Here is a 25,369-nt window from a genome sequence, read left to right on the forward strand (position 1 = left end):
GCATCTCCCTCCCATCCTCCCTATCCCACCCCCGTAGGTCATCGCAAAGCACCGAGCCGATCTCCCTGTGCTATGCGGCTGCTTCCCACCAGCCACCTATTTTACATTCGATAGTGTACATATGTTGATGCTACTCTCACTTCGCCCCAGCTTCGCCCTCCCATCCCATGTCCTCAAGTCCATTTTCTGTGTCTACCTCTTTTTTTTTTCGGTATGCGGGCCTCTCACTGTTGTGGCCTCTCCCGTTGCGGAGCACAGGCTCCGGACGCGCAGGCTCAGCGGCCATGGCTCACGGGCCCAGCCGCTCCGCGGCATGCGGGATCCTCCCGGACCGGGACACAAACCCGTGTCCCCTGCATCGGCAGGTGGACTCTCAACCACTGTGCCACCAGGGAAGCCCGTGTCTACCTCTTTATTCCTGCCCTGCAACTAGGTTCATCAGTACCGTTTTTTTTTTTTTTAGATTCCATATATATAGCATATATATCTTGAATATTTGAAGGTACTTTTCATAACAATAATAACATAACACCTAATAAAACAATATTTCCTTAATATTATTTTATGCCTACTCTGTGTTTAGTTTCCCTGGATTGTCTCAAATATATCTTTTTAGAGTTATTTTGTTTAAAGCAGGATTCCGACAAAGACTACACATTGTATTTGGTTGACTATTCATGTCTAGCACCCTTCCCTCCACTTTCTTATGCCATTTATTTGTTGGAGAAATCAGGGCTTTTGGCCTGGAGAATTTCCACATTCTGGCCTCAGCGTTGCATCTCCACTGTGTTGGTTATCATGTTCCTCCATCCTCTGTACTTTCTGTAAACTGGTAGCTGGGGGGCATTAGGAGTGCTCACTGCCTCTGAGTTATTGTTACTTATAGGTTTTTCCAATGGACAGGGGTAAGAAACGGACGTTTTTTAGAAAGAGAAATCATGTGTTCATACTGTTATTTCCTGTTTAAATTTAAGGTTATATGGTTTATGACTAAATTTAAAAATTTTATAGTTGTCTTTTTTCTCATGTTGAAAATGATCAGTCCTAACAAGAATTACATAATTTCTTATTCTCTCTCTCTGTCCTTATCTATCCATCTATCCATTGATCGATTGATTGATAATAAATGTATTTCTTCATGAATAGCTTATCAATATTATTTCAACCCTGGCTGGAGGCCCATGGATGCGTCCTCCAGCCTGGCCCAGTGCCTGACACACAGTGGACATTTAGCCAACACGTTATAGCATCCAGGCCCTCATCTACAGGCTGAGAGGTCTAGGTACTAGATTTGGGATCCTGACGCTATCCCTGACTGCATACATGGCCTAGAACGATCACCTAATGTTCCCGAGCTTCTGTCTGCACATCTTTAAAGTGGATACAGAGTTCTGCAAGATCAGATGAGACAGTGATGCCAGAGCCTTTTGTATAGGTAGGAAAGCACCTTGTGAACAAAGGCAGTAACACCTAGAGGCCTGTGAAAAAGTTCAAAGGGGTACTGAGCATGGGTTGTTTTAAGGGAATCATTGTCTAGATCCTTAATTTCCATATACACATTTTTCTGGTTTGATTTGAATGAGAATACCTTTGAATTTACAAAATTTTTCTACCATTTTATTATTAAAAAAAAAAAAGCAAAAAACATACCCCTCACTTACCCCCAATCTGACTAAGATTCACTGCTACAAGGTATGTAAACACATTTTGTGTTTAGAGGAAAGATGGTCTAAGAAACAGTATTTTGACCATGTTAGGATGTTCTGGATACATAGCCTCTGTGGGAGGAGTCAAGATAACTTTGCTTCTTGAAGGACAGTCCAATGACAGCAAAGCAAAAAGATCATCAGCCAGAATCACTGAATTCTAAAGAAGAAAGAGCTCAGATTTTTAAAATGTATTTAAATGTAAGCAGTACTTTCCAACTACACTCAGTACTAAACCCAGGTCAGGTCTTCAGCTGAAAGGAATAACACCATAGCACAGCCCAAGCATGTAGCTTAGTGACACCAATTCATTTAAATATAGCTGAAAGGCTTGCCAAAACATTCAGGATACATCAAATAAACCCACAGATAAAAAGTTTAGGCGACTTGTTTTGGATGCAGTGTATGCTATTCAGTAAGGTAATTTAAAATCCTTTTTATGAAATCATCCAAAGATAGCTAATGCTCATTTTATTTTACCATATAAAATATTTAATCTTTTCTACCTCCTATTAACAAGAATAATATTATTCTAGCTTCTGGACTGATTAATTTTCAACAGAATGTACTTTTTCTTTCATTAAATGCATATGAAAAGCTAGATCATATTTCAACTCATTAGAAGATGTGTTTCCAATTATATTTAACTTTCTATGTTTAAAAATTATCAAAATTTGTAATATATATGTTTTTTGAAGTTTTGGTCCGTTTTATGATAATTCAATCCAGAAGCAATTTTTTGAAACACAGAGAGCCTTACATTCACAAGAATAAAATGCATTTTTAATGTATTAAAATATATATTTAATGTATTTTTAATGTATGATAGGGCGATCAATAAAAGATTCTCAAATTTAAAAAGTATGTTAAATTATGTTAAAGGTTTATGAAAGAAGTAGCAAATAAATATGAATTCAAGGAGAAAAATGAAAGATGTAAAATTTCTCAACAGTGAAGAAGAGATTATTCACATATTTTAAATTGGGTGGTAGTGAGCATGAAGTGATCATGAGCCCAGATTCCCTTCAGTATTTTCAAAGACTGATAGTTTTATGTTTAAATGTCAATATTTACAGCAAAGAGAAAATGATGTCTCTTGTAATCACTAAACTTACGATGAAAACTTTTACATGTGAACTTAAAAATATGCAATGGGGTACATAGTTTTTCAAAATTCTTTCTGAGATGTGCATGTAAGCAAAAAAGTGATGACCTTGGAACTGTGGGAAGGTCACTGCTGCAAAGACAGGAGGTGCTTTCTTCCCCTTCCTGGTTCTGCCCACTGCACCTCCCCAATCCACGGCCAACTTGTCTATGGGACTCTGCCTGAGCAGCCTTCAGCCAGCCTGCCCACAAAATTGCTCTTTTGTCTTCAGCCAACAGCCTGTTGAAAATAATAGTAATAATAAACAACACATCAGTTAGCTATAGCCACAATCGTATTTATGAAAAAACAACCAGAAAAACCTCAGTGGCATACATCGGTAAATATTTATCTCAGGTCACGAATCTATAGATTGGCTGGGCAGGTCTGCGTATCTTGCCCAAGCTCTGTTTGTATCAGCTGGGCTCACTCAAGCATCTACAGTCACTAGGGTGGTTTGTCTCTCCTCCACGTGATCTCTCATCTTCCAGCAGGTTAGTGTGGGCTTATTTTCATGGTATGTAGGCAGGGTTCTAAGAGGAAGAGGAAAGCATTCACTCAGCACTGGCACACCATCACTTTCCCAGAATCTTACTGACTAAAGTAAATCACAAGCTAGCCCAGAGTCTAGGCGTGAGGAAGTAGTCTCCACCTCTTGAAGGGAGGGGCTGCAAAGTCACATGGCAAAAGGGCAAAGATATGAGAAGAGGCAGGCAGAGAATTGGGGCTATGTTTGCAACGAACTTATTACACATGACAATAGCTATTATGACTTAGGTCCTTGTAACGAGCCGGACACTTGATTGGATGCTTAAACGGGTGAATGCATTTGTTCCTCAACAGGGTGGAGAATCTATCTTTATGTACCCTGTTCTTTTTTTTCCTACCCTCCTTTTCTCTCAGAGGTACACTGAAAACCACTCTTTATTTCCCTAATGAGGCAGAAACAAAGACTTAAGGAAGCTGTAGGCTACAGTGACCAACAGAAAAATTAGGATGGGTGTTTTAAAGCAAGTTTTTCTGTTCTCCCAAACCGAGTACAACTGGGGCTGTGAGTGGGGGAAGAGAAGGCAGACTGGGGAGGAAGGTACAGAGGAACTGGAAATACTTGGAGTAAAGGGGGTGAGGAAGGCCCTCCTGTCTTTAGGATGAGGAATGGGGTGGAAGGGAGATGTACTTATTTCTCCCTGATGAACTCCCACTGATCTATAGCTGGAAGACAATCCACCAGGACCCCTTGAAACACCCTCCTGAACACTGAGTGGGAAATATTAACTGTTTGCATGGGGTGAGCTATAAAGGTAAACCTTGCACCTTGACTAACGTAGAAGGAATGGAACCATATGGTAATTTCCTCATGAGCCAGGGTAGCTGTGGACAGACTGTTTTGTTATCTGAGCACTTATTATGGGCCAGGCACTGTGCTAAGTGCTTTACCTATGTTGCCTCTTTTACGTTCACAACACATCAGGACAAGAATAATTTAGGTTGTAGGATGGCTACCCAGGCAGCACTGTAGGCTTTCTCCTTCATGTTTGAAGAGAGAGAGGAAGAGGGAAAGGGAGGGGGAGGGTGTACTTCTTCCTTGCCAACAAATAAAAATCTTTCCTTAATTCTGATGGGACCAACCTAGATCACATGCCAATGCCTTGTCCAAAAACTGTACCAAGGGGCTTCCCTGGTGGCGCAGTGGTTGAGAGTCCGCCTGCCGATGCAGGGGACACGGGTTCGTGCCCTGGTCCGGGAAGATTCCACATGCCACGGAGCGGCTGGGCCCGTGAGCCATGGCCGCTGAGCCTGCGCATCCGGAGCCTGTGCTCCGCAACGGGAGAGGCCACAACAGTGAGAGGCCTGCATACCGCAAAAAAACAAAACAAAACACTGTACCAAGGGAATATCAAAGGCTAATTAGCTGAGGCCTGGGCTGTGAATCAATCACTGGTAGGGGAAGTGGGGGAAATTATAATTGGCTGAGCCTAATCAGGGTTCACCTCTGGAGTGAGTCTCCATTTTTCAAACCTCATTGCCATGTGGAATGGAACCTGGGGAGTCATCCACTATGTCTACTACCTATGTGCTATTATTGCCCTCACACTGCAGAAGAAGCAGCTGAATTTTAGGGAAGAGAAGGGGAGGGAGCTGAGGGGTAGTATAAAGAACTTTCCATAGCCAGCAGACAACTGGGCTACAGACGCAGCCCTTCCAGTGGATCATGGGGAGCCTGGGAACCTCACTTCCCAACTCTGGTCTTTCATCCCTCCTCTGCTTTTAGGTAGTTTATCTCCATGCTTCTTTCTGGTACGTTCTGTGATTGAGACTCTATGGCTTACTCAAGCTCACAAGGCCAGTAAGCACAAGTGTCCTAAACCAGAATTTGGTCAAATGGCCACACCTAGCTCAAGGGAGGCTGGGAAATATAGTCTCTAGGTGGCTAAAATTTGGGATGACTTTGTTCCACAAGGTTGAATGAATGTTCAGAAATGGCACTCTGACCCAGAAGGCTTATAAATCTACCAGCTTTACTTTGAATAACATACACATTACAGCCCATCTGAACAGTTAAAATATTAACACATTTTATTTACTGGTTCATATACTTCTCACAAATGCAATCAATAATTTTATTATTCCTAGATACAACATGTAGAGGAATAATATTTTCAAATTTTGCTTGAAGTGTCTTCATTCTTACTAATTCATTTTAATCTACAGTCCTTCCTCAGCTAAAATTAGACAGTGAGGCTGAGGCTTACCTCCTCAGGAATGGACTGAAATGGGGAGATAGAAATGAGCCAGTGCTCAGCTTTGGGTTTTGAAAGACTTTTGAAGCTCATGGCAGAGGCAGTAACTTTGAGAGATAAGACTTTTTAAATTTTAGGCTACTTGAATACCAGACGCCCAAAGTTTATGCTCTAAACAATAGTTTCTGAAGGAGAGCACGATGATGAACTTGTTTTCCTACCTGAAAGGAAATAAGATCTGTAGGAGGTGAGAGTCAGAGAGCTGGAGAGGGAGCAATATAGAAAAGTGCTGGGGTGGGCTTTGAGCAGGGATCTCCATCCTTTCCCCCACCCTGGGGCAGAACCCTAGTCTGGGAGGACTCTGGGGAGGGTTATCAGAAGGGTGGTGGAGCCAGGTCACCCAGTTTGCATCCCAGTGATGCCATTCACTGCCTTCTGACTTGGGCAACTTCTCTCTGTGTCTGCATTCCCTTTTCTGTAAGACAGAGATAATAATAATATCTACTGCCTGCTGTTTTTGTTAGGATTCAGTGAATAGGAACATATAAAATTCTTAGAGCAGAGCCTGGTACGTGATAAGCAGCCAGTAAATCTTTTGTTATTATTCATATCTGAGAGGAGAGGGAGCTGTATAGAGTTTTATTTTGTCTCTAATTTTTAAAATCTCCAATGATAGCATTTCTTCCACTTTTTTCCACTTACATGTGATTCAGATGTTTTACACTTGAGACGTTAAAATATTTTATGAAATAAATATTTGAAGTGTGTAAAACTCTTTAATTACCTGAATAGGTACCGAGGATACAGATATTGAGTGTACTCCATGAAATTCAGAATCTGTAAATCATGTTTGATGATATACCTTGTAGAAATTCTAGCCTTAATTTCAGAAAAATTAAGTAATTAACATTTAAAGATACATCCGATTCTTATAAGCAGTCTTGACATACCTGTCGTCTGCCACTAACAACATTTGCAAGTTGATAGGCATGGCGTCCATCCACCTATGGATACTTGCAGGTCCATTATCTTGGGAGATTATGAAGAAAGTATATCTCAATAAAATTTGGTGGAAACACACTTTCAGGGGAAGATTTCCACAGCACAGAAAGAACTAATCTAACCAACTCGAAAAGAATTGGCTTCAGGCTATCTTGAAATTGCAATTGCAATTGAATCCAGGGTCCATTCGACTAGGAACAAGTTTGTTTTCTTAGTCATCATTCCTTTCCTCCATGCTACACATGCTCATGTGCACACACAAACATACATCCCACACCCCAGCAGGAAGCACAGCTTTCCCCCTCATCATCTGCTCAGGTTGCCATAGCAAACCTTGTAGCCAAGTTCTCAGCTGAACAAGTTTCACAAGACACCAGAATATTTTCCTGCATGCTGTCACTGGAAGAGCAGAGCCTGAATTGGGCTGAACTGGCTCAGAGTGGCCTGCAGTGAAGGCAGTGGGAAAAGACCCTGAAAAGACACCAAGCCATTCTAGGTAGAGACGTAGCAGAGGAACACTGCCCGTGTATTTGGAGTGATTTACCAGGGAAGGGTCAGATTACACGTGGATCCCCTCTCTGGACACTCTGCAGGACTCAGGGTCCCAGGGGGTAAGGACAACTCTGTGCAGAGGTTCATCTGCTGGTACCCGAGTGCCTGCCTGCAAACCCATGCTCTCTTTCTACCTTTTGGGCAGCAGGGTTTGAGCTGGACAGAAAATTCCATCTTCTCCTTCTCAAAAAATCAAAACAAAAAATCCCTAAAAAATTCATGGTCAAATGTAAACCAGTGTTTCTTAGTTTCATTTCTTTTCAAGGCCTATTTGCTGCTGGTTTCCTGCTGTTTATTTAAACCAATAGTCAGCCCCTCCGTTCCCACCACAGTCAAGCTGTGAACAAGACCCCAAGTGTTGGGACTGGGCACGGGGTCTAGAACAAGGTAGAGGCAAAGGAGTTCACCCGGGAGAGCATGCCTATTATAGCATCCTGATGCCAGAAATTTGTTTTTTTTTTTAATTTTCCATCTCTTTATTGATATTCTCATTTTGTGCATACATCATTTTCCTGGTTTCCCTTAGTTTTGTTTTTTTTTTTTTTTTTTTTTCTTTTTTGGCTGTGTTGGGTCTTTGTTGCTGCGTGCAGGCTTTCTCTAGTTGTGGCGAGTGTGGCCTACTCTTCGTTGTGGTGCACGGCTTCTCACTGTGGTAGCTTCTCTTGTTGTGGAGCATGGGCTCTAGGCGTGTGGGCTTCAGTAGTTGTGGTGCGCAGGCTCAGTAGTTGTGGCACGCGGGCCCTAGAGTGCGCGGACTTCAGTAGTTGTGGCGTACAGGCTCTAGGGTGTGTGGGCTTTAGCAGTTGCGGCTCACGGGCTCTAGAGAGCAGGCTCAGTAGTTGTGGCTCGCGGCCTTAGTTGCTCTTTGGCTTGTGGGATCTTCCCAGACCAGGGATCGAACCTGTGTCCCCTGCATTGGCAGGCATATTCTTAACCACTGCACCACGAAGGAAGTTCCAGAAATCTGTTTAAGGCCTGTTTAGGGACAGATAGCATCCTCTAAGAAGGTACAAGTTCGCATCATAAGGAAAACTCTTTAAGCTTCATAAAGTCCTTTCCCTCGACAGTATCTCACTGGAAACTTGTAACAAGTTTGCAAGGATAAGGAAGATCTTCTTGTATCTGTCTGATGGAGAAACAGTATAAACCTTGTGATAAAGCCTAACTGATATTACAGAAAAATTTATAGCTTTTATCAGAAAACTAAGAAAGATGAAAGATAAGTGAACTAAGCTTTCTATGTAAGAAGCTTGAAAAAAATAGCAAGATAAATCCAAAGATCTTAAGAAATAGGATTTAAATCTTGGCTCTGCTATTTACACTGGCTAAGAGACTTTGGGGTGAGTTAATTCACCTCCTTAAACTTCAATGTCTTCAGTTGTAAAATGGACATAATAATAAAAATATTTATCTTCCCAAGTTATTGTAAGGATCAAATAAGATACTATATGTAGGAGTGCTTTGTTAACGGTATAAAATGTTATTATGAAGGTTTTTTATTGACATAGGCACGGTATGTACACATAATCCCATTTTTGTAAAAAGAAAACATAGCATAGATAGAAAAATCTGTACAGTTGGCTACCAGTGTGTTAAAATTGATACCTATGTCAGTATGCTCAACTTTTAAAAAAATTATCACACCCCCTCCAAGCCTTTTTTCCCCCCAATTTTTCCCCCCAATGAAATTTTAATACCACAGATATAGTCTGTGTCTAGCTGGTTATGTATTGTATGGCTATCTCTACTTTATATATGTAGATAATAAGTTTTTCTCCCAATGAGGACCAACTTTTGATCCCTTAGGAGCCGTACCGTCCCCACTGAGAATGCACAGTCTGTGAGTAGTAGAAATAGAGCAGTTGTCTCTTTATGTTTCTTTTGTATTTTCCTTTACTCCCCTCCCCCCATTTCTTGTTTTCCTCCTCCTTCTTTTCTTCTTCTTCCAATTAACATGCATTCCTTCTGTAATTTAACATAGCATAGTGATTTCAAAAATAAATATGGATGATAAATGTACTAGATACTTCGAGACCTTTATGTAGTAAAAGTCAATACAGGTTAAAGGGTCAGAGTATCCTGAAATCAAACTGCCTGAATTTGAATCCTCACACCATCTCACATTTGTGTGACCCGGAGCACGTTGCTTACCTTCTCAAAGCTTCAGCTTACTCATTTTCAAAACAGTGATACCTACAGTGTATCTCCCTAAAGTGGCTGATATTCAATCCTTATGCCAAATCAGTGGGTGCTAACATATTTCCAAGGCAAAAATTGCATGTAGCTGGGATCTCCTAGATAAAATGCCTTCACCTACAGAAGCTGCTCTAACAATGAGAATTTTAGACCCCATAGAAAAAAAGGAGACTCTGTTGTACCCCTTCTGCATCAAACCGTGTGGGCGTTTATTTGCCTACTTACTGCTCTTCCATCCTTCCTCAGCCTTAATTAAAAACCTAATTTTTCTATTACCATAACAATGAGTGGAACAACAACTGATTTGTCTCGCCAAATTAATTCTCCTTTTGGGAACCTGGCAGAACATTATTTATCAGAGCAGCAGACAGAGATTTAAAAATGGAAACATCTTTCCAATACATATGCCAAGTTCATAAAATGATGGGACTAATATTTCAACGTTTGAAAGCATCTTAGAGATTCATTCACTGCCGTGTCCCCAGCACCCAGGACAGTGCTGGCGCATAGAAGACACTCAGTAATGGTTAAATGGGTGACTGGAATTAGTATCACCAAGATCTCACTCTTCCTGAGTTCTAGCTGTTGCTTACACAAAGTATTTACAAGCAGTTGCAAGAATTTAATTTGTTTTGATATCCCACTAGAAGTTTCATGTATTTTCTCCTGTTGGCAATTAAGAAACAACAGGTTTATCTTTTTATGCACAGTCGAAATGAACAAACTCCTCTACCATCGTTTTATTTGCCAGTGATGAAATATTTCCAAAGAATGAAAAACATAAGATATTTGCAGCGTAGGCTCTGAAGTTGCTCTTTTTTTCAGGAAATATGGCTGTGTCACGGGATATAACAGTACCTTAGGTATAAACATGTATGAGATGGTGAACTCACTAAATATCTTAAATTTTAATGTAAATATTTTGATAGTTTAGAGTACTCCCTCATATATTCTTTTTATAATTTATTTTTTTAAGAATCAAGAAAATTTACCCAACCTCAAAGTTGTGCCCAGAGGGAGAAAGGGTTAGAAATATCTTTCCAGGATACTTTTTAACATTTTACAGTTTCATCTTCATTGCTCATTTTGCATATCTTAAAGTTTATTCCAAAGAATTATTGAATAGAAATGAAATAAAATTATATATTATCAATGAAGAAAAATTTGCAACATGGGAAGCAGCACCTACCCAATTTCTATCATTAGCCAAAACCTCCAGAGGGGAAGGAAAGAGGGACAGGGGTGAGGGTGGGGGACAGCTGCAATGCCTCCTTTACTGTGTGTCATCTCTGATGGGTAGGATTCAGTAATTCTTATATTTTTGTGACTAGATTTTTCTGAGCTGAAAATTGCTGCTCCCAGCTATGTTTGGGCCTTTGCTTCAGGCACTCTTAGGGTGTGATTTAGGAACTGTTTCCAATCCTAATGGGATAACTTAACACCCAGTCTCTTAAACCACGTGGGCTGCAGCTCTGTGTTGAAGAACTGTAGACTTTCAGAGCTGGGAGGTAAACAAAAGCCAAATAAAAAACTCTCAAGAGATCCTCTAGTCCAGGTTATTAAACCTCTTTTTAAGGAGCAGAACTTATTCAAATGGAAGTTTATCTGGAAGCTGTCATGGTGTATGATCCTTTTAATGTGTTGTTGGATTCTGTTTGCTACTGTTTTGTTCAGGATTTTTGCATCTATGTTCATCAGTGATATTGGTCTATAATTTTCTTTTTTTGTGATATCTTTTCCTGGTTTTGGTATCAGGGTGATCGTGGCTTCATAGAGTGAATTTTGGAGTGTTTCTCCCTCTGCAATTTTTTGGAAGAGTTTGAGTAGGATGGGTATTAGCTCTTCTCTAAATGTTTGATAGAATTTGCCTGTGAAGCCATCTGGTCCTGGACTTGTGTTTGTTGGAAGACTTTTAATTACGGCTTCAATTTCAATATTTGTGATAGGTCTGTTTATATTTTCTAATTCTTCCTGCTTCAGTGTTGAAAAGTTGTACCTTTTCAAGAATTTTTCCATTTCTTTGTGGTTGTCCATTTTACTGGCATATAGTTGTTTGTAGTAGTCTCTTATAATCCTTTGTATTTCTGCAGTGTCAGTTTTGATTTCTCCTTTTTCATTTCTAAAATTATTGATATGCATCCTCTCCCTTTTTTTCTTGATAAGTCCAGCTAAGGGTTTATCAATTTTGTTTATCTTCTCAAAGAATCAGCTTTTAGTTTTATTGATCTTTGCTATTGTTTTCCTCATTTCTATTTCATTTATTTCTGCTCTGATCTTTATGATTTCTTCTACTGACTTTGGGTTTTCTTTGTTCTTCTTTCTCTAGTTGCTTTAAGTGTAAGGTTAGATAGTTTATTTGAGATTTTTCTTGTTTCTTTCTCTTTTTTTAACATCTTTATTGGAGTATAATTGCTTTACAATGGTGTGTTAGTTTCTGCTCTATCACAAAGTGAATCAGCTGTATGTATACATATATCCCCATATCCCCTCCCTCTTGCGTCTCCCTCCCACCCTCCCTATCCCACCCCTCTAGGTGGTCCTATAACACCGAGCTGATCTCCCTGTGTTATGCGGCTGCTTCCTACTAGCTATCTGTTTTACATGTGATAGTGTATATATGTCCATGGCACTCTCTCACTTTGTCCCAGCTTACCCTTCCCCCTCCCCATGACCTCAAGTCCATTCTCTACATCTGCATCTTTATTCCTGTCCTGCTCCTAGGTTCGTCAGAACCTTTTTTTTTTAGATTCCATATATATGTGTTAGCATATGGTATTTGTTTTTCTCTTTCTGACTTACTTCACTCTGCATGACAGACTCTAGGTCCATCCACCTCACTACAAATAACTCAGTTTCGTTCCTTTTGATGGCTGAGTAACATTCCATTGTATATATGTGCCACATCTTCTTTATCCATTCATCTGTCGATGGTCACTTAGGTTGCTTCCATGTCCTGGCTATTGTAAATAGAGCTGCAATGAACATTGTGGTGCATGGTTCTTTTTGAATTATGGTTTTCTCAGGTATATGCCCAGTAGTGGGATTGCTGGGTCATATGTTAGTTCTATTTTTAATTTTTTAAGGAACCTCCATACTGTTCTCCATAGTGGCTGTATCAATTTACATTGTCACCAACCGTGCAAGAGGGTTCCCTTTTCTCCACACCCGCTCCAGCATTTATTGTTTGTAGACTTTTTGATGATGGCTATTCTGACCCGTGTGAGGTGATACCTCATTGTAGTTTTGATTTGCATTTCTCTAATGATTAGTGATGTTGAGCATCCTTTCATGTGTTTGTTGGTGTACCTTCTTTGGAGAAATGTCTATTTAGGTCTTCTGCCCAATTTTGAATTGGGTTGTTTGTTTTTTTGATATTGAGATGCATGTGCTGCTTGTATATTTTGGATGTTAATCCTTTGTCAGCTGCTTCATTTGCAAATATATTCTCCCATTTTGAGGGTTGTCTTTTGGTCTTGTTTATGGTTTCCTTTGCTGTGCAAAAGCTTTTAAGTTTGATTAGGTCCCATTTGTTTATTTTTGTTTTTATTTCCCTTTCTCTAGGAGGTGGGTCAAAAAGGTTCTTGCTGTGATTTATGTCATAGAGTGTTCTTCCTATGTTTTCCTCTAAGAGTTTGATAGTGTCTGGCCTTACATTTAGGTCTTTAATCCATTTTGAGTTTATTTTTATGTATGGTGTTAGGGAGTGTTCTAATTTCATTCTTTTACATGTAGCTGTCCAGTTTTCCCAGCACCACTTATTGAAGAGGCTGTCTTTTCTCCATTGTATATTCTTGCCTCCTTTATCAAAGATAAGGTGACCGTATGTGTGTGGGTTTATCTCTTGGCTTTTGATCCTGTTCCATTGGTCTATATTTCTCTTTATTTGCCAGTACCATACTGTCTTGTAGCTTTGTAATGTAGTCTGAAGTCCGGGAGCCTGATTCCTCCAGCTCCATTTTTCTTTCTTAAGGTTGCTTTGGCTATCCGAGGTCTTTTGTGTTTCCATATAAATTGTGAAAATTTTTGTTCTAGTTCTGTGAAAAATGCCAGTAGTAGTTTGATAGGGATTGCATTGAATCTGTGGATTGCTTTGGGTAGTATAGTCATTTTCACAATATTGATTCTTCCAGTCCAAGAACATGGTATGTCTCTCTGTCTGGTTGTATCACCTTCAATTTCTTTCATCAGTGTCTTATAGTTTTCTGCATACAGGTCTTTTGTCTCCTTAGGTAGGTTTATTCCTAGGTTTTTTAGTCTTTTGTTGGAGTGATAAATGGGAGTGTTTCCTTAATTTCTCTTTCAGGTTTTTCATTGTTAGTGTATAGGAATGCAAGAGATTTCTGTGCATTAATTTTGTATCCTGCAACTTTACCAAATTCATTGATTATATCTAGTGGTTTTCTGCTAGCATCTTTAGGATTCTCTATGCATAGTATCATGTCATCTGCAAACAGTGACAGTTGTACTTCTTCTCTTCCAATTTGGATTCCTTTTATTTCTTTTTCTTCTCTGATTGCTATGGCTAAATCTTCCAAGGCTATGTTGAATAATAGTGATGAGAGTGGGCAACCTTGTCTTGTTCCTGAGCTTAGTGGAAATGGTTTCTGTTTTTCACCATTGAGAACAATGTTGGCTGTGGGTTTGTCATATATGGGCTTTATTATGTTAAGGTAAGTTCCCTCTATGCCTACTTTCTGGAGGGTTTTTATCATAAATGGGTGCTGAATTTTGTCAAAAGCTTTTTCTGCATCTATTGAGATAATCATATGGTTTTTCTCCTTCAATTTGTTTTTATGGTGTGTCACATTGATTAATTTGCATATATTGAAGAATCCTTGCATCCCTGGGATAAACCCCCCTTGATTATGGTGTATGATCCTTTTAATATGCTGTTGGATTCTGTTTGCTAGTATTTTGTTGAGGATTTTTGCTTCTGTGTTCTTCAGTGATATTGGACTGTAGTTTTCTTTTTTGCTGACATCTTTGTCTGCTTTTGGTATCAGGGTGATGGTGGCCTCATAGAATGAGTTTGGGAGTGTTCCTGCCTGTGCTATATTTTAGAAGAGTTTGAGAAGGATAGGTGTTAGCTCTTCTCTAAATGTCTGATAGAATTTGCCTATGAAGCCATCTGGTCCTGGGATTTTGTTTGTTGGAAGATTTTTAATCACAGTTTCGATTTCAGTCCTTGTGATTGGTCTGTTCATATATTCTATTTCTTACTGGTTCAGTCTTGAAAGGCTGTGCTTTTCTAAGAATTTGTCCATTTCTTCCAGGTTGTCCATTTTATTGGCATGTGGTTGCTTATAGTTATCTCCTATGATCATTTGTATTTCTGTAGTGTCAGTTGTTACTTCTCCTGTTTCATTTCTACTTCTATTAATTTGAGACTCTTCCCGTGTTTTCTTGATGAGTCTGGCTGATGGTTTATCAATTTTGTTTATCTTCTCAAAGAACCTGCTTTTAGTTTTATTGATCTTTGCTACTGTTTCCTTCATTTCTTTTTCATTTATTTCTGATCTGATCCTTATGATTTCTTCCGCTAACTTTGGGGTTTTTTTTGTTCTTCTTTCTGTAATTGCTTTAGGTGTAAGGTTAGGTTGTTTATTTGAGATTTTTCTTGTTTCTTGAGGTGAGATTGAATTGCTATAAACTTCCCTCTTAGAACTGCTTTTGCTGCGTCCCATAGGTTTTGGGTTGTTGTGTTTTTGTTGTCATTTGTTTCCATGTATTTTTTTTTATTTCTTGTTTGATTTCTTCAGTGATCTCTTGGTTATTTAGTAGGGCACTGTTTAGCCTCCAAGTATTTGTGTTTTTTACAGTTTTTTTATCCTGTAATTGATTTCCAGTCTCATAACATTGTGGTAAGAAAAGATGCTTGATACCTTTTCCATTTTCTTAAATTTTCTGAGGCTTGATTTGTGACCCAAGATGTGATCTATCCTGGAAAATGTTCCATGTGCACTTGAGAAGAAAGTGTATTTTGCCACTTTGGGGTGGAATGGTCTATAACTATCAATTAAATCTCTCTGGTCTGTTGTGTCATTTAAAGCTTGTGTTTCCTTCTTTATTTTCTGTTTGGATGATCTGTCCATTGGTGTAAGTGGGGTGTTAAAGTCCCCTACTTTTATTGTGTTACAGTTGATTTCTCCTTTCATGGTTGTTAGCTTTTGCCTTATGTGTTGAGGTGCTCCTATGTTGGGTGCATATATATTTATAATTGTTATATCTTCTTCTTTGATTGATCCCTTGATCATTATATAGTGTCTCTCCTTATCTCTTGTAACAGTGTTTATTTTAAATTCTATTTTATCTGATATAAGTATTGCTACTCCAGCTTTCTTTTGATTTCCATTTGCATGGAATATCTTTTTCCGTCCCCTCACTTTCAGTCTGTATGTGTCTCTAAGTCTGAAGTGGGTCTCTTGTAGACAGCATATATATCGATCTTGTTTTTGTATCCATTCAGCCAGTCTGTGTCTTTTGGTTGGGTCATTTAATCCATTTACATTCAAGGTTATTATCAATATGTATGTTCCTATTACCATTTTCTTAATTGTTTTGGGTTTGCTTTTGTGGGTCTTTTACTTCTCTTGTGTTTCCCGCCTGAGCAGTTTCTTTGCATTTGTTGTGAAACTGGTTTGGTGGTGCTGAATTCTCTTAGCTTTTGCTTGTCTGAAAAGCTTTGGTTTCTCTGTCAAATCTGAATGAGTTCCTTGTCACTTAGAGTAATCTTGGTTGTAGGTTGTTCTCTTTCATCACTTTAAATATATCTTGCCACCCCCTTCTGGCCTGCAAAGTTTCTGCTGAAAAATCAGCTGATAACCTTTTGGGGATTCCTTTGTATGTTATTTTTTGTTTTTCCCTTGCTGCTTTTAATATTTTATCTTTGAATTTAATTTTTGTTAGTTTGATTAATATGCATCTTGGTGTGTTTTTCCTAAGGTTTATCCTGTATGGGACTCTCTGTTCTTCCTGGACTTGGGTAACTATTTCTTTTCCCATGTTAGGGAAGTTTTCAACTATAATCTCTTCAAATATTTTCTCAGACCCTTTCTTTTTCTCTTCTTCTTCTGGGACCCCTATAATTTGAATGTTGGTGCATTTAGTGTTATCCTAGAGGTCTCTGAGATTGTCTTCAATTCTTTTCATTCTTTTTTCTTTATTCTGCTCCTCGGCCGTTATTTCCACTATTTTGTCCTCCAGCTCATTTATTCATTCTTCTGCCTCAGTTATTCTGTTATTGATTCCTTCTAGTGTATTTTTCATTTCATTTATTGTGTTGGTCATCTGTTTGTTTGTCCTTTAGTTCTTCTAGATCTTTGTTAAACATTTCTTGGATTTTCTCAATCTATGTCTCCATTCTGTTGCTGAGATTCTGGATCATCTTTACAATAATTACTCTGAATTCTTTTTCATGTAGATTGCCCATTTCCTCTTCATTTATTTGGTGTTGTAGGTTTTTACCTTGCCCCTTCATCTGTGACATATTCTGTTGCCATCTCTCTTTTTTTTTTTAATGAGTGGGATTTTGTTCCTGTCTTATTGGTTCTTTGGCCTGAGCCTTCCAGCACTGGAGTTTGTAGGCTGTTGGGTAGAGCTGGGTCTTGGTGCTGTGATGTGGACCTCCATGAGACTTCACTCTGATGAATATTCCCTGGGGTCTGAGCTTCTCTGTTAGTCCAGTGGTTCGGACTTGGAGCTCCCACCACAGGAGCTTAGGCCCGACCCCTGGCTCCTGAAGCAAGATCCCGCAAGCCACGTGGGGTGGCAAAAAAAAAAAAAAAAAAAAAAGAATACCAAAGTAAAAAATAAAATTAAACTAGGAAACTAACAGATGTGTTAGAAAAAATATAAAAATTAAAATATATATGAATCAACAACTGGAAGTTACATCACTACTACAATAGTAAAAAAGAGGAGGAGGGAAAAGGAAAAAAGAAAAAGAAAGAAAAAAAAGGGGGAAAGGGCCTTGGCTGTGGAGGTCAGGGCCTAAGCAAGGCTGAAGTTTGGGCAGTGGGTGGGGCCAATGCTCAGGACCCAGGGGACTGGAAAAGGCCCTGGGGCTATGGGGGGTGGGGCTTAGGCTCAAGGGCCCCACCCCTGGTCTCAGAGGGCAGGGGACCTCACCTGGGAGCCCAGCAGGCTTCCTGGGTGGAGTGGGCGGGGCAAACGCCCTCCTCTACTCTCCTGTTCCTCTTGGAGGGCCCCTCCCGCCTGCCTCTCCTGATCTCCCTGGCCTCCTTCCTATGCCTCCAGGACCCACCTGGCCTGGGGGGGGGGGGCTTTGGGGGTGGGTACTGGCCTGGAAGCTCAGCAGGCTCCCCGTCCCGAGTGGGGAGGTCCACTCCTCTCTTTCTCTTCTTGGAGGGTCCCTCCCAGCTGCCTCTCCTGATCTCGCTGGCATCAGGGGCGCTGATCCTATCTGGCCTCCACTTCTCCTCCCTCCTCATTCCCCCCATGTCCTACTGGTACACTTGGGGGTTCCTCGAGTCTCCTTGGGCGTCAGGGTCCCCCACCAGCGGCCAGCAGGCACCCTAGTTGTGGGGAGATGCTAACTCGGCGTCCTCCCACACCACCATCTCGACCTATACCACTTCTATTACTCATTTAAAGCAATAGGATGATTTATATTTTTGGATCTCTTTTGAGAAGTGTAGAATCCTTCCACATCTCTCCCCAGGTCCTCAAACCTTCCATGCAAGGGTTACAATCTGTAATTCACAGATGGGAGACAGAAAGGCACAGGGAAAGGGAAGGATCAGACCACGGGCATTGAATGAGGGCAAGTCTGGGCCTAGAACACAGACCCTGTACTGCTGCCTGAGTATCCATTGGCACTTTGTGGTGCCTTCACTAACCTAAGCCTTGGGGAGGAAAACACTTCATCTGAAAAAGTTCCTGGAGAGTCTGAACAGCCAGTGCAGAGCAGCTGCCTGGTCCTATTAAACTCCTAAAAGAGTGATTTTTCTAGTGCCCAAAGGGCATTTGTTTCTTACCCATTTCCACACAGCCTTTCACCTACTTGCATTTCCATGGAGCCTTGAAGAGGTGAGGATAAAGCATGCTCCTAGGCAGCCCATCAGTATTTTCCATGCTGCCCTGCAGGAGAAAGCGAGCTTTTAGGGGCCAGTTGTGGATCAGCTAGGAATTTTAACATGTCCTCCTATGCCTGGAAAATCACAGGGCTCCAATTGGTGGAATTGGAATTCTCTTGAAGCTTTGAGAGCTCCTCCCCGTCAATGCTCGTGTGGTCATGGACCCCCTCCATGGGCCAGTTAACATCCTCACCTGCACCTGCACTCTGGGAAGCCATTGCTGGTGGGCAGATGGGCCAACAGAGCACGAGAAGCTCAGTGCAAATTCTTCCCCTAACAAATATGTACCTTATTCATGAAGGTTTGGTAGCATCCTCACTGAATAAGAAAGTAGATTGCAGTAGGGGCACCTTCCCTCCTGTGAGATGAATCTGCTCAAGCCCCAGCCCAGGCCATAATGTGTGCCTTCATTATTCTAACAAAAGCTTCTTGATCAGCTGCAAATCAGGGGCACTTCCACTGATTGGTCAACCTCGACTTTCGTTAAGGCTGAATGTAATGAATGGCCATGTGTAGAATATCTTGGTGTTTTATAGGATTACTCACAAAGTCACAGTCCACAGACTTTATGTGTTTTATTTTGTATATGTTTCTGTGTACCCAGCCTCATTCCACAGTGGAACGGAGTTGACACACAACAGAAACAGATGAAATAAAATGGTAAAATATAGCTTAGAATTAAAATTCAGGTCTGGAGAAGTACAGTCACTTCCTTTGCTTATTTTCTTTTCCTATTTCATGGATCTCTAAAAGAGGCTTGCTTTCTCTCTATATATATATATATTTTTAACCATCAGCTAATCAGGATCTAAATAAATAGACAAGTAAAAAGGTCAACAAGACCCAATAGTAAATCAGGATATGCAGGCTATGAGTCTCTCCATGTATGTGCTGGGATCGCAGGTCAGTCCTGGCTCTGAACCTTATAACATCCAAAGCCAAAAGGGGAAAGGGGTCAGTTATATATTCCTTATCAGCAGAGAGAACACAACATATCTGTTTCTCAGGAGAAGTAAAGATTTCAGTACTTGACTGTAAGAAATGTCTTGGGTACAAGATTCCAGAGGGATTGTGTATGGCTAGGTGGACAGCAGCTTGCCAGAGCAATTCTTTGGAGGCAAATGGGAAGTGAGGACAAGATCAGCCTTTGGTGGCCTGGCTTCGTTCAAAGATGTCAGAAGCCCTGAAGAAATCCTGGCTTGCTTCCATAAACGTCTCTTGTTCTGAAGGGCCCTGATTTAGGCAGTGGCTGGCAGTTGGAGGCTGCGCTCCCTGAGAAGGGCCTGGTGGGCAGAGAATGGAGTCACAGAAATGGAAAGAGGTTTCTGAACCAGGTGGCCGCCAGCATGGGCTGCTGCATCATCATTTCCAAATGTAGAAATGCCTCTGGCACAAGAGAGGTGATTGGATCTCCAGAACCAACACAGAAACTGGGAGAAAACCTTGGGACAGTGAAGGCGGTAGGGTTCCAGGGTGGAGTAACAATAGCAGGGCCGGGGCTTTCCAGCTGCACGTTTTCTCTCCCACATTGCCTTGGGTGGATGGTTGCCCTCTGTGTTGGTCTTCCACAGGGCAGGATGCAGTCTTGCCTGAGAGGAGTCCCACAGTGCCATCAGGGCAGAGGATGGCAACATGTGTAGGTGAGCTGGCGATCTCCTTCCCAGTCCCACCCTGAGGGGCATGCTTGCCTGGGGCTGAGCCCAGAGTGCTACCTAGGGGCTCTACCCTGGAGGAGTGTAGTGGGAGCTCTCCATCTCCAGGCAAGTGGACAGTTCTGGCTGTCAGCTGACAATCCCAAGGAGGGTGGGGTGAGTGCTCTCAGGAAAAATTCTAAGACATCCAAGGAGTGCATGTGCTATTAAGAAACCCAGCAAATGGAGCAACTTGTGTAGGAGGAGCAGAACTGATGGAACAAATAGATCAAGAATTTTAAATAAGCGTAATAAATATCCTCAGGGAGCTCAGGAAGTAGGAATAAACATTTATGAAGAAAACTAATTAGAAGTAATAGGTATGAAAAGTAGAATTAAAATAGAGCACCCAGTGTATGGGTTGAAGAAACATTGAGGATTCAGCTAGAGAGTGATTGTAGAGAGGGATATTTGGGTCATCCCTCTTCCAGAAGGTATCAGAAAGGTAAAGAGATGGAAAGAATGACAGAGGCTAGAATTAGGAGTGTCACCATTTTTTTCCCTAAAACTCTCACAAAGAGGGGGATGAGTAAATGGAGGGGAGAAAATAAATATATGAAGAACTAAAGACTGAAGATTTTATGAAATAATTAAGCCCTCTGATTTGATGGGTGCATGGAATGCCAGGCAGGATAGATACACCCCCCCCCCCACACACACACACTATAATGAATTATAATTCATTATAATTATTCCATCTGAATAAGATGGAACATGCACCACTGCAGACACACACTGCACAGAGTCCTTTTCAGAAGGAGTTTCCAGGAGCGGGAACAAGATGTGGGGTCAGTAAGGGTGAACACATAACTGAGTCCAGTTTATTATCACCTAAGTGGGTAGCAACTTGAAGTGCGTATCCATCAGTTGCAGAACCGAAATGTCAGGCCCCCTCAGCGTTGCAGGGCGTTGGTGTGGGTGCAGAACAAGGAGAGATCAGAGGGGGGTGAGAGAACATCAGATGGGAGACATACATGTGGGCATGGAGGTTCTATTTTTTAGAACTCAGGAGTTCAGCCTTGGTCAGTGGCCACTCCCCACTCCCCAGTCCCTCACAGAGGCACCTGAGGCAGAGAAGGTTTTCTTTTTTTTAAGTTGAAGTGTAGTTGATTTACAAGTTTGTGTTAGTTTCTGCTGTACAGCAAAGTGATTCAGTTATGTATACAAACATATATATATTCTTTTTCATATTCTTTTCCATTATGGCTTATTACAGGATGCTGAATATAGTTCCCTGTGCTATACAGTAGGATCTTGTTGCTTATCCATCCTATATATATAATAGTTTGCGTCTGCCAATCCCAAACTCCCACTCCATCCTTCCCCCACCCCCCTCCCCCTTGGCAACCACAAGTCTGTTCTCTATGTCTGTGAGTCTGTTTCTGTTTCGTAGATAAATTCATTTGTGTCATATTTTAGACTCCACATATAAATGATATCATATGGTGTTTGTCTTTCTCTTTCTGACTTACTTGACTTAGTATGATCATCTCTAGTTGCAGCCATGTTGCTGCAAATGGCATTATTTTTTTGTTTTTTATGGCTGAGTAGTATTCCATTGTATATATGTACCACATCATCTTTATCCATTCATCTGTTGATGGACATTTAGGCTGTTTCCATGTCTTGGCTATTCTGAATAGTGCTGCTATGAACATAGGAGTGCATGTATCTTTTCAAATTAGAGTCTTCTCTGGATATATGCCCAGGAGTGGGATTGCTGGATCATATGGCAACTCTATCTTTAATTTTTAAGGAACCTCTGTACTGTTCTCCATAGAGAGAACCAACATTTCCACCAACAGTGTAGGAGGGGTTCCTTTCAGAGAAGTTTTTCTCAACGAATACCGACCAAAAGGACAAGCGTCCTTATCCTCCTCCTCAACGATAACAATCTCTGAATTTTTTTCTTTAAGTAAGAAAAACTCTGGGACAGATCCATTTCAGGACTTAGGGCTGGGAAGGTCTCTTTTCTGACAAAGTGGATTGAGTTGTTCCAGGTGAGAGCATGCCACCCCCTCGTGTCCTTGACCTTACTTCGCAGGACGCCTTGGGCTAAGTTGTCTGGCCTGGCGTCATCCCTCACCCTGGCTTCATTTTTCTTTGTGGTTATTTTCTCTCTCCTCCCTCTCCATCCTTGTCCCCTCTCTGCCCCAGTCCTTCTCTTCTATTTATTACTGGACTTCGTTTGTACAAGTTGACTTTTGACACTGCTTTTGAAGACTTTTTGCATGAGGCCGAGCTGTACTGGAGTCTACTCTGTCTGCAGTCAGATGGTGTGGAGCTGGGCTGGGAGTACCCCCTGCCCTGGCTGTGTGAGCTTGGATTAGTTGGTTCTCTTTTCTGCTCCAGATTCCTTATCTGCAAAAGGGAGCACTAATGATCCTCATACTGGGGCTTGCTGTGGAGAACTGAGATCATGCAAGGAAAGGGCTTGCACAGTGCCTGGCACACATGAAGTGCTCAATGAATGTTAGTGTTTTGGTCAGTATCTTTTCTGTCACGTATTTTATTTGTCCCTGAATGACACAGGAATCCTACAATTATGGCCATGTGTTATAGACTAGTGGCGACCTAATTGGCTTGCTGTTGGACCTTTCTCTGAAAGATAGAAAGTGCTCTGGTCCATATTTTAGAGAAATGTGTGTGAGTGTGTATATGTATATACACACAAATATATGCATATACATATATATGATATATATGTGTGTATATAGATAGATAGATGCAGAAAGAGATAGAGAGACAGAGACAGAGGGAGAGACAGAACTGTGAGCCCCATGATGGTTGTCTCTGGTTGATAGTTTGGCTTGGAGCCATCAATAGATTCAGTTTGCAGTTGGCATTGTTGCCATGCATGAGTCCCCAGACACTGCCTGGTTTTCCCAGCGTGTTAATGGGTGCTTTGTGAGGGACCTCTCTCCAGCACCCCAGGCCTGCCCACTTTCACTAGCACAATGCTAGCTTTAGGCCCCTTTCTCCTACGCCTCAAACATCCCTCTTATAATTCCATGAACAGGAAGGAGTTTGAGCTTGAAGACGGAACATTGAACAACCTGTTGTAATTTCCCCTTGGCTTCACAGGCTGTGGTCCTGTCCCCCTCCATGGTTGCCCCTCCCTCACTGCCTGCCTGCTATGGACCTCCAGGCAGGAGCCCAGATCTGGCCCTGCTTCTTAGGCTCACATTTCCCACCGCACATCCTCCCCCCACCCACGCCATCGATCTCTGGGGGTGTGAGAGCTGCCCCTGGGCTGCCCAAGTGTGAGTGCCCGGGCCCTTGGGAAAGGATCCCACAGAAGTAGGGCTGTAGAGATGAGCACAGATGCAAGTTAAAAGGTGAGAGAGAAGTGCGTAAGGCTTTGAAGGGAAAGGACTGCCCAGCAAATGCTCTCCACCTGCCAAGTGGAATTTGCTCAAACATATGAAGGCTGCAGTCAGCTGCACAGCAAGCTTCCTGGCCAGAAACTCCTGGAGAGTGGGGCCAGACTTGCCTCCAAATTGGCCCAGCGTGGCTGCCGCAGCTCTGCTTGAATGTGCCACATTAGGTGTTTCAAAACCTAACGTTTGCCATCCTACACCACTCCTCCTCCCATCCTCCCCAGCCCAGAAGATGCCTGTCAGCAGCTGGTGATTAACTCTCCCCTGGGCAGGGTTGCCGTGGAGCAGGGTTCCAGCCCTTCTTGAGACGGGGACTGTAACCAGAATATTTGTAATGATTTTTGGGAAACCAAGCCTCATATTCCAACACCCAGAATCGTGCCTGGCAGGTAGCAGGATCTCAGTCACATTAGTTGAATGAAAGGGGAGGACTTTACAGAATGCTGGATGTCTCTTCCATCCCCAGCAAGTCTCTTCTATGTAGAGGTCTGACAGAATTAATGTCTGCGTGTCCCAGGCATTGGTGGCTGTGGTTCTCCCCCTCCCCTAGCTGCTATGAGGGGCTGCCATGGCTCACAGCAGCCCCCCTTCTCTGGAGAATTGCCTTTGGAGCTCACCCTTCCAAGGAGGTATGAACACCACATCCAAGGCAGCCCATGAAGACGGACTGACAAAGGGGTACAAAGCCCTTAACTGCTTTAGGGGGAGACTATGTAGTAGAATTTCTGCTCCAGAGCACACCCTCCGCCCCCCTGCCCCCTGGCACTGGGCTCAGGATAAACTTACGTGAGAGTAGAAAAGTTCAGCCCCTCCTCTTCCTTGTCCTGCTTCCCTCTCTCCTGTGCACTGAATCCCTGTCTCAGGCTCTGCTTCCAGGGAAACTCACCTAAGACATCCTCCAAGAGACTCCACTCTCACTCTGAACTCAGAACTGTTGAGTTTGGAAGGGACTTTAGAGATAAAACTCCTCTGTTTGGAAGGCAAGGAAACCCAGGCTTAGGTTTGAGGAAGGACATCTGGCCAGGCTAGAAGGACAACGCACTCTGGCTGTTTAATTTGGCAACTGTCTTGAGAGTGCAGGCCTGGAGGGCTCTCTCTGGCTGGTAAACCCATGCACTGTGGTGCTTGGGGGAAATCCCCTCACCCCCTGATCTGACCTCATCCCCCTCATCCCTCAGGGTCACCAGATCAGGGAATACCTGATACCAGTACCAAGACAGCTCAAGGGACTCTGTTCACAGGAAGGGGACACCATCCCTGTCATGCCTCTGCCTGGAGAAAGGCTGCTGCCTTTTCCTTCACAACTGTGAGGAATGGGTCAGGCTCCTCCATCCCAGGAAGCTCAAAGCTCAATTACTGTTAAACTAACTCTCTTCCTTGGTAAATGAAACAATGACCTTCTTCTTTCTCTACAGTCTCTTTCTCATCTTTATTGCAGTTTTCCCAAACTACCACGTGTGCTTTTATTGTAAGTTCTTTCAGGTCCATTGTAGCAAGTAGGCAGGACACAAGTGATAAGTACTTGGACATTTAGTTTCCTGCTGAAGATCTCCAAAGCAGTTGGAATGACTAACTGCAAAGTAGAGTGGATGGAGGGAGTATCTTCTGACTTTTTTCCTGAGGAAGCAAAGACATTCACAGCCCTGGATCTTTCCTGTTCCCCTCCTTATCCTTGGGCTCCTCCTGAAATGTCTCTAAAAATCAGAAGCAGTTATTGCCTTTAGAGGGATTCCAGACCCAGATATGGGTAACTTTTGGCTTGCATTATTAAATCCATCCATCCACTTGGGTCAGATTAACCAAACACTTGCTAGGTCTCTGGGTGGGTGAAGCTCAGAGATTAGGAAAGCCCTGGGCTTCTG

This window comes from Mesoplodon bidens (assembly GCF_964165515.1).
Source record: "Mesoplodon bidens genome assembly, chromosome: 10".
Lineage (NCBI taxonomy): Eukaryota > Metazoa > Chordata > Mammalia > Artiodactyla > Ziphiidae > Mesoplodon > Mesoplodon bidens.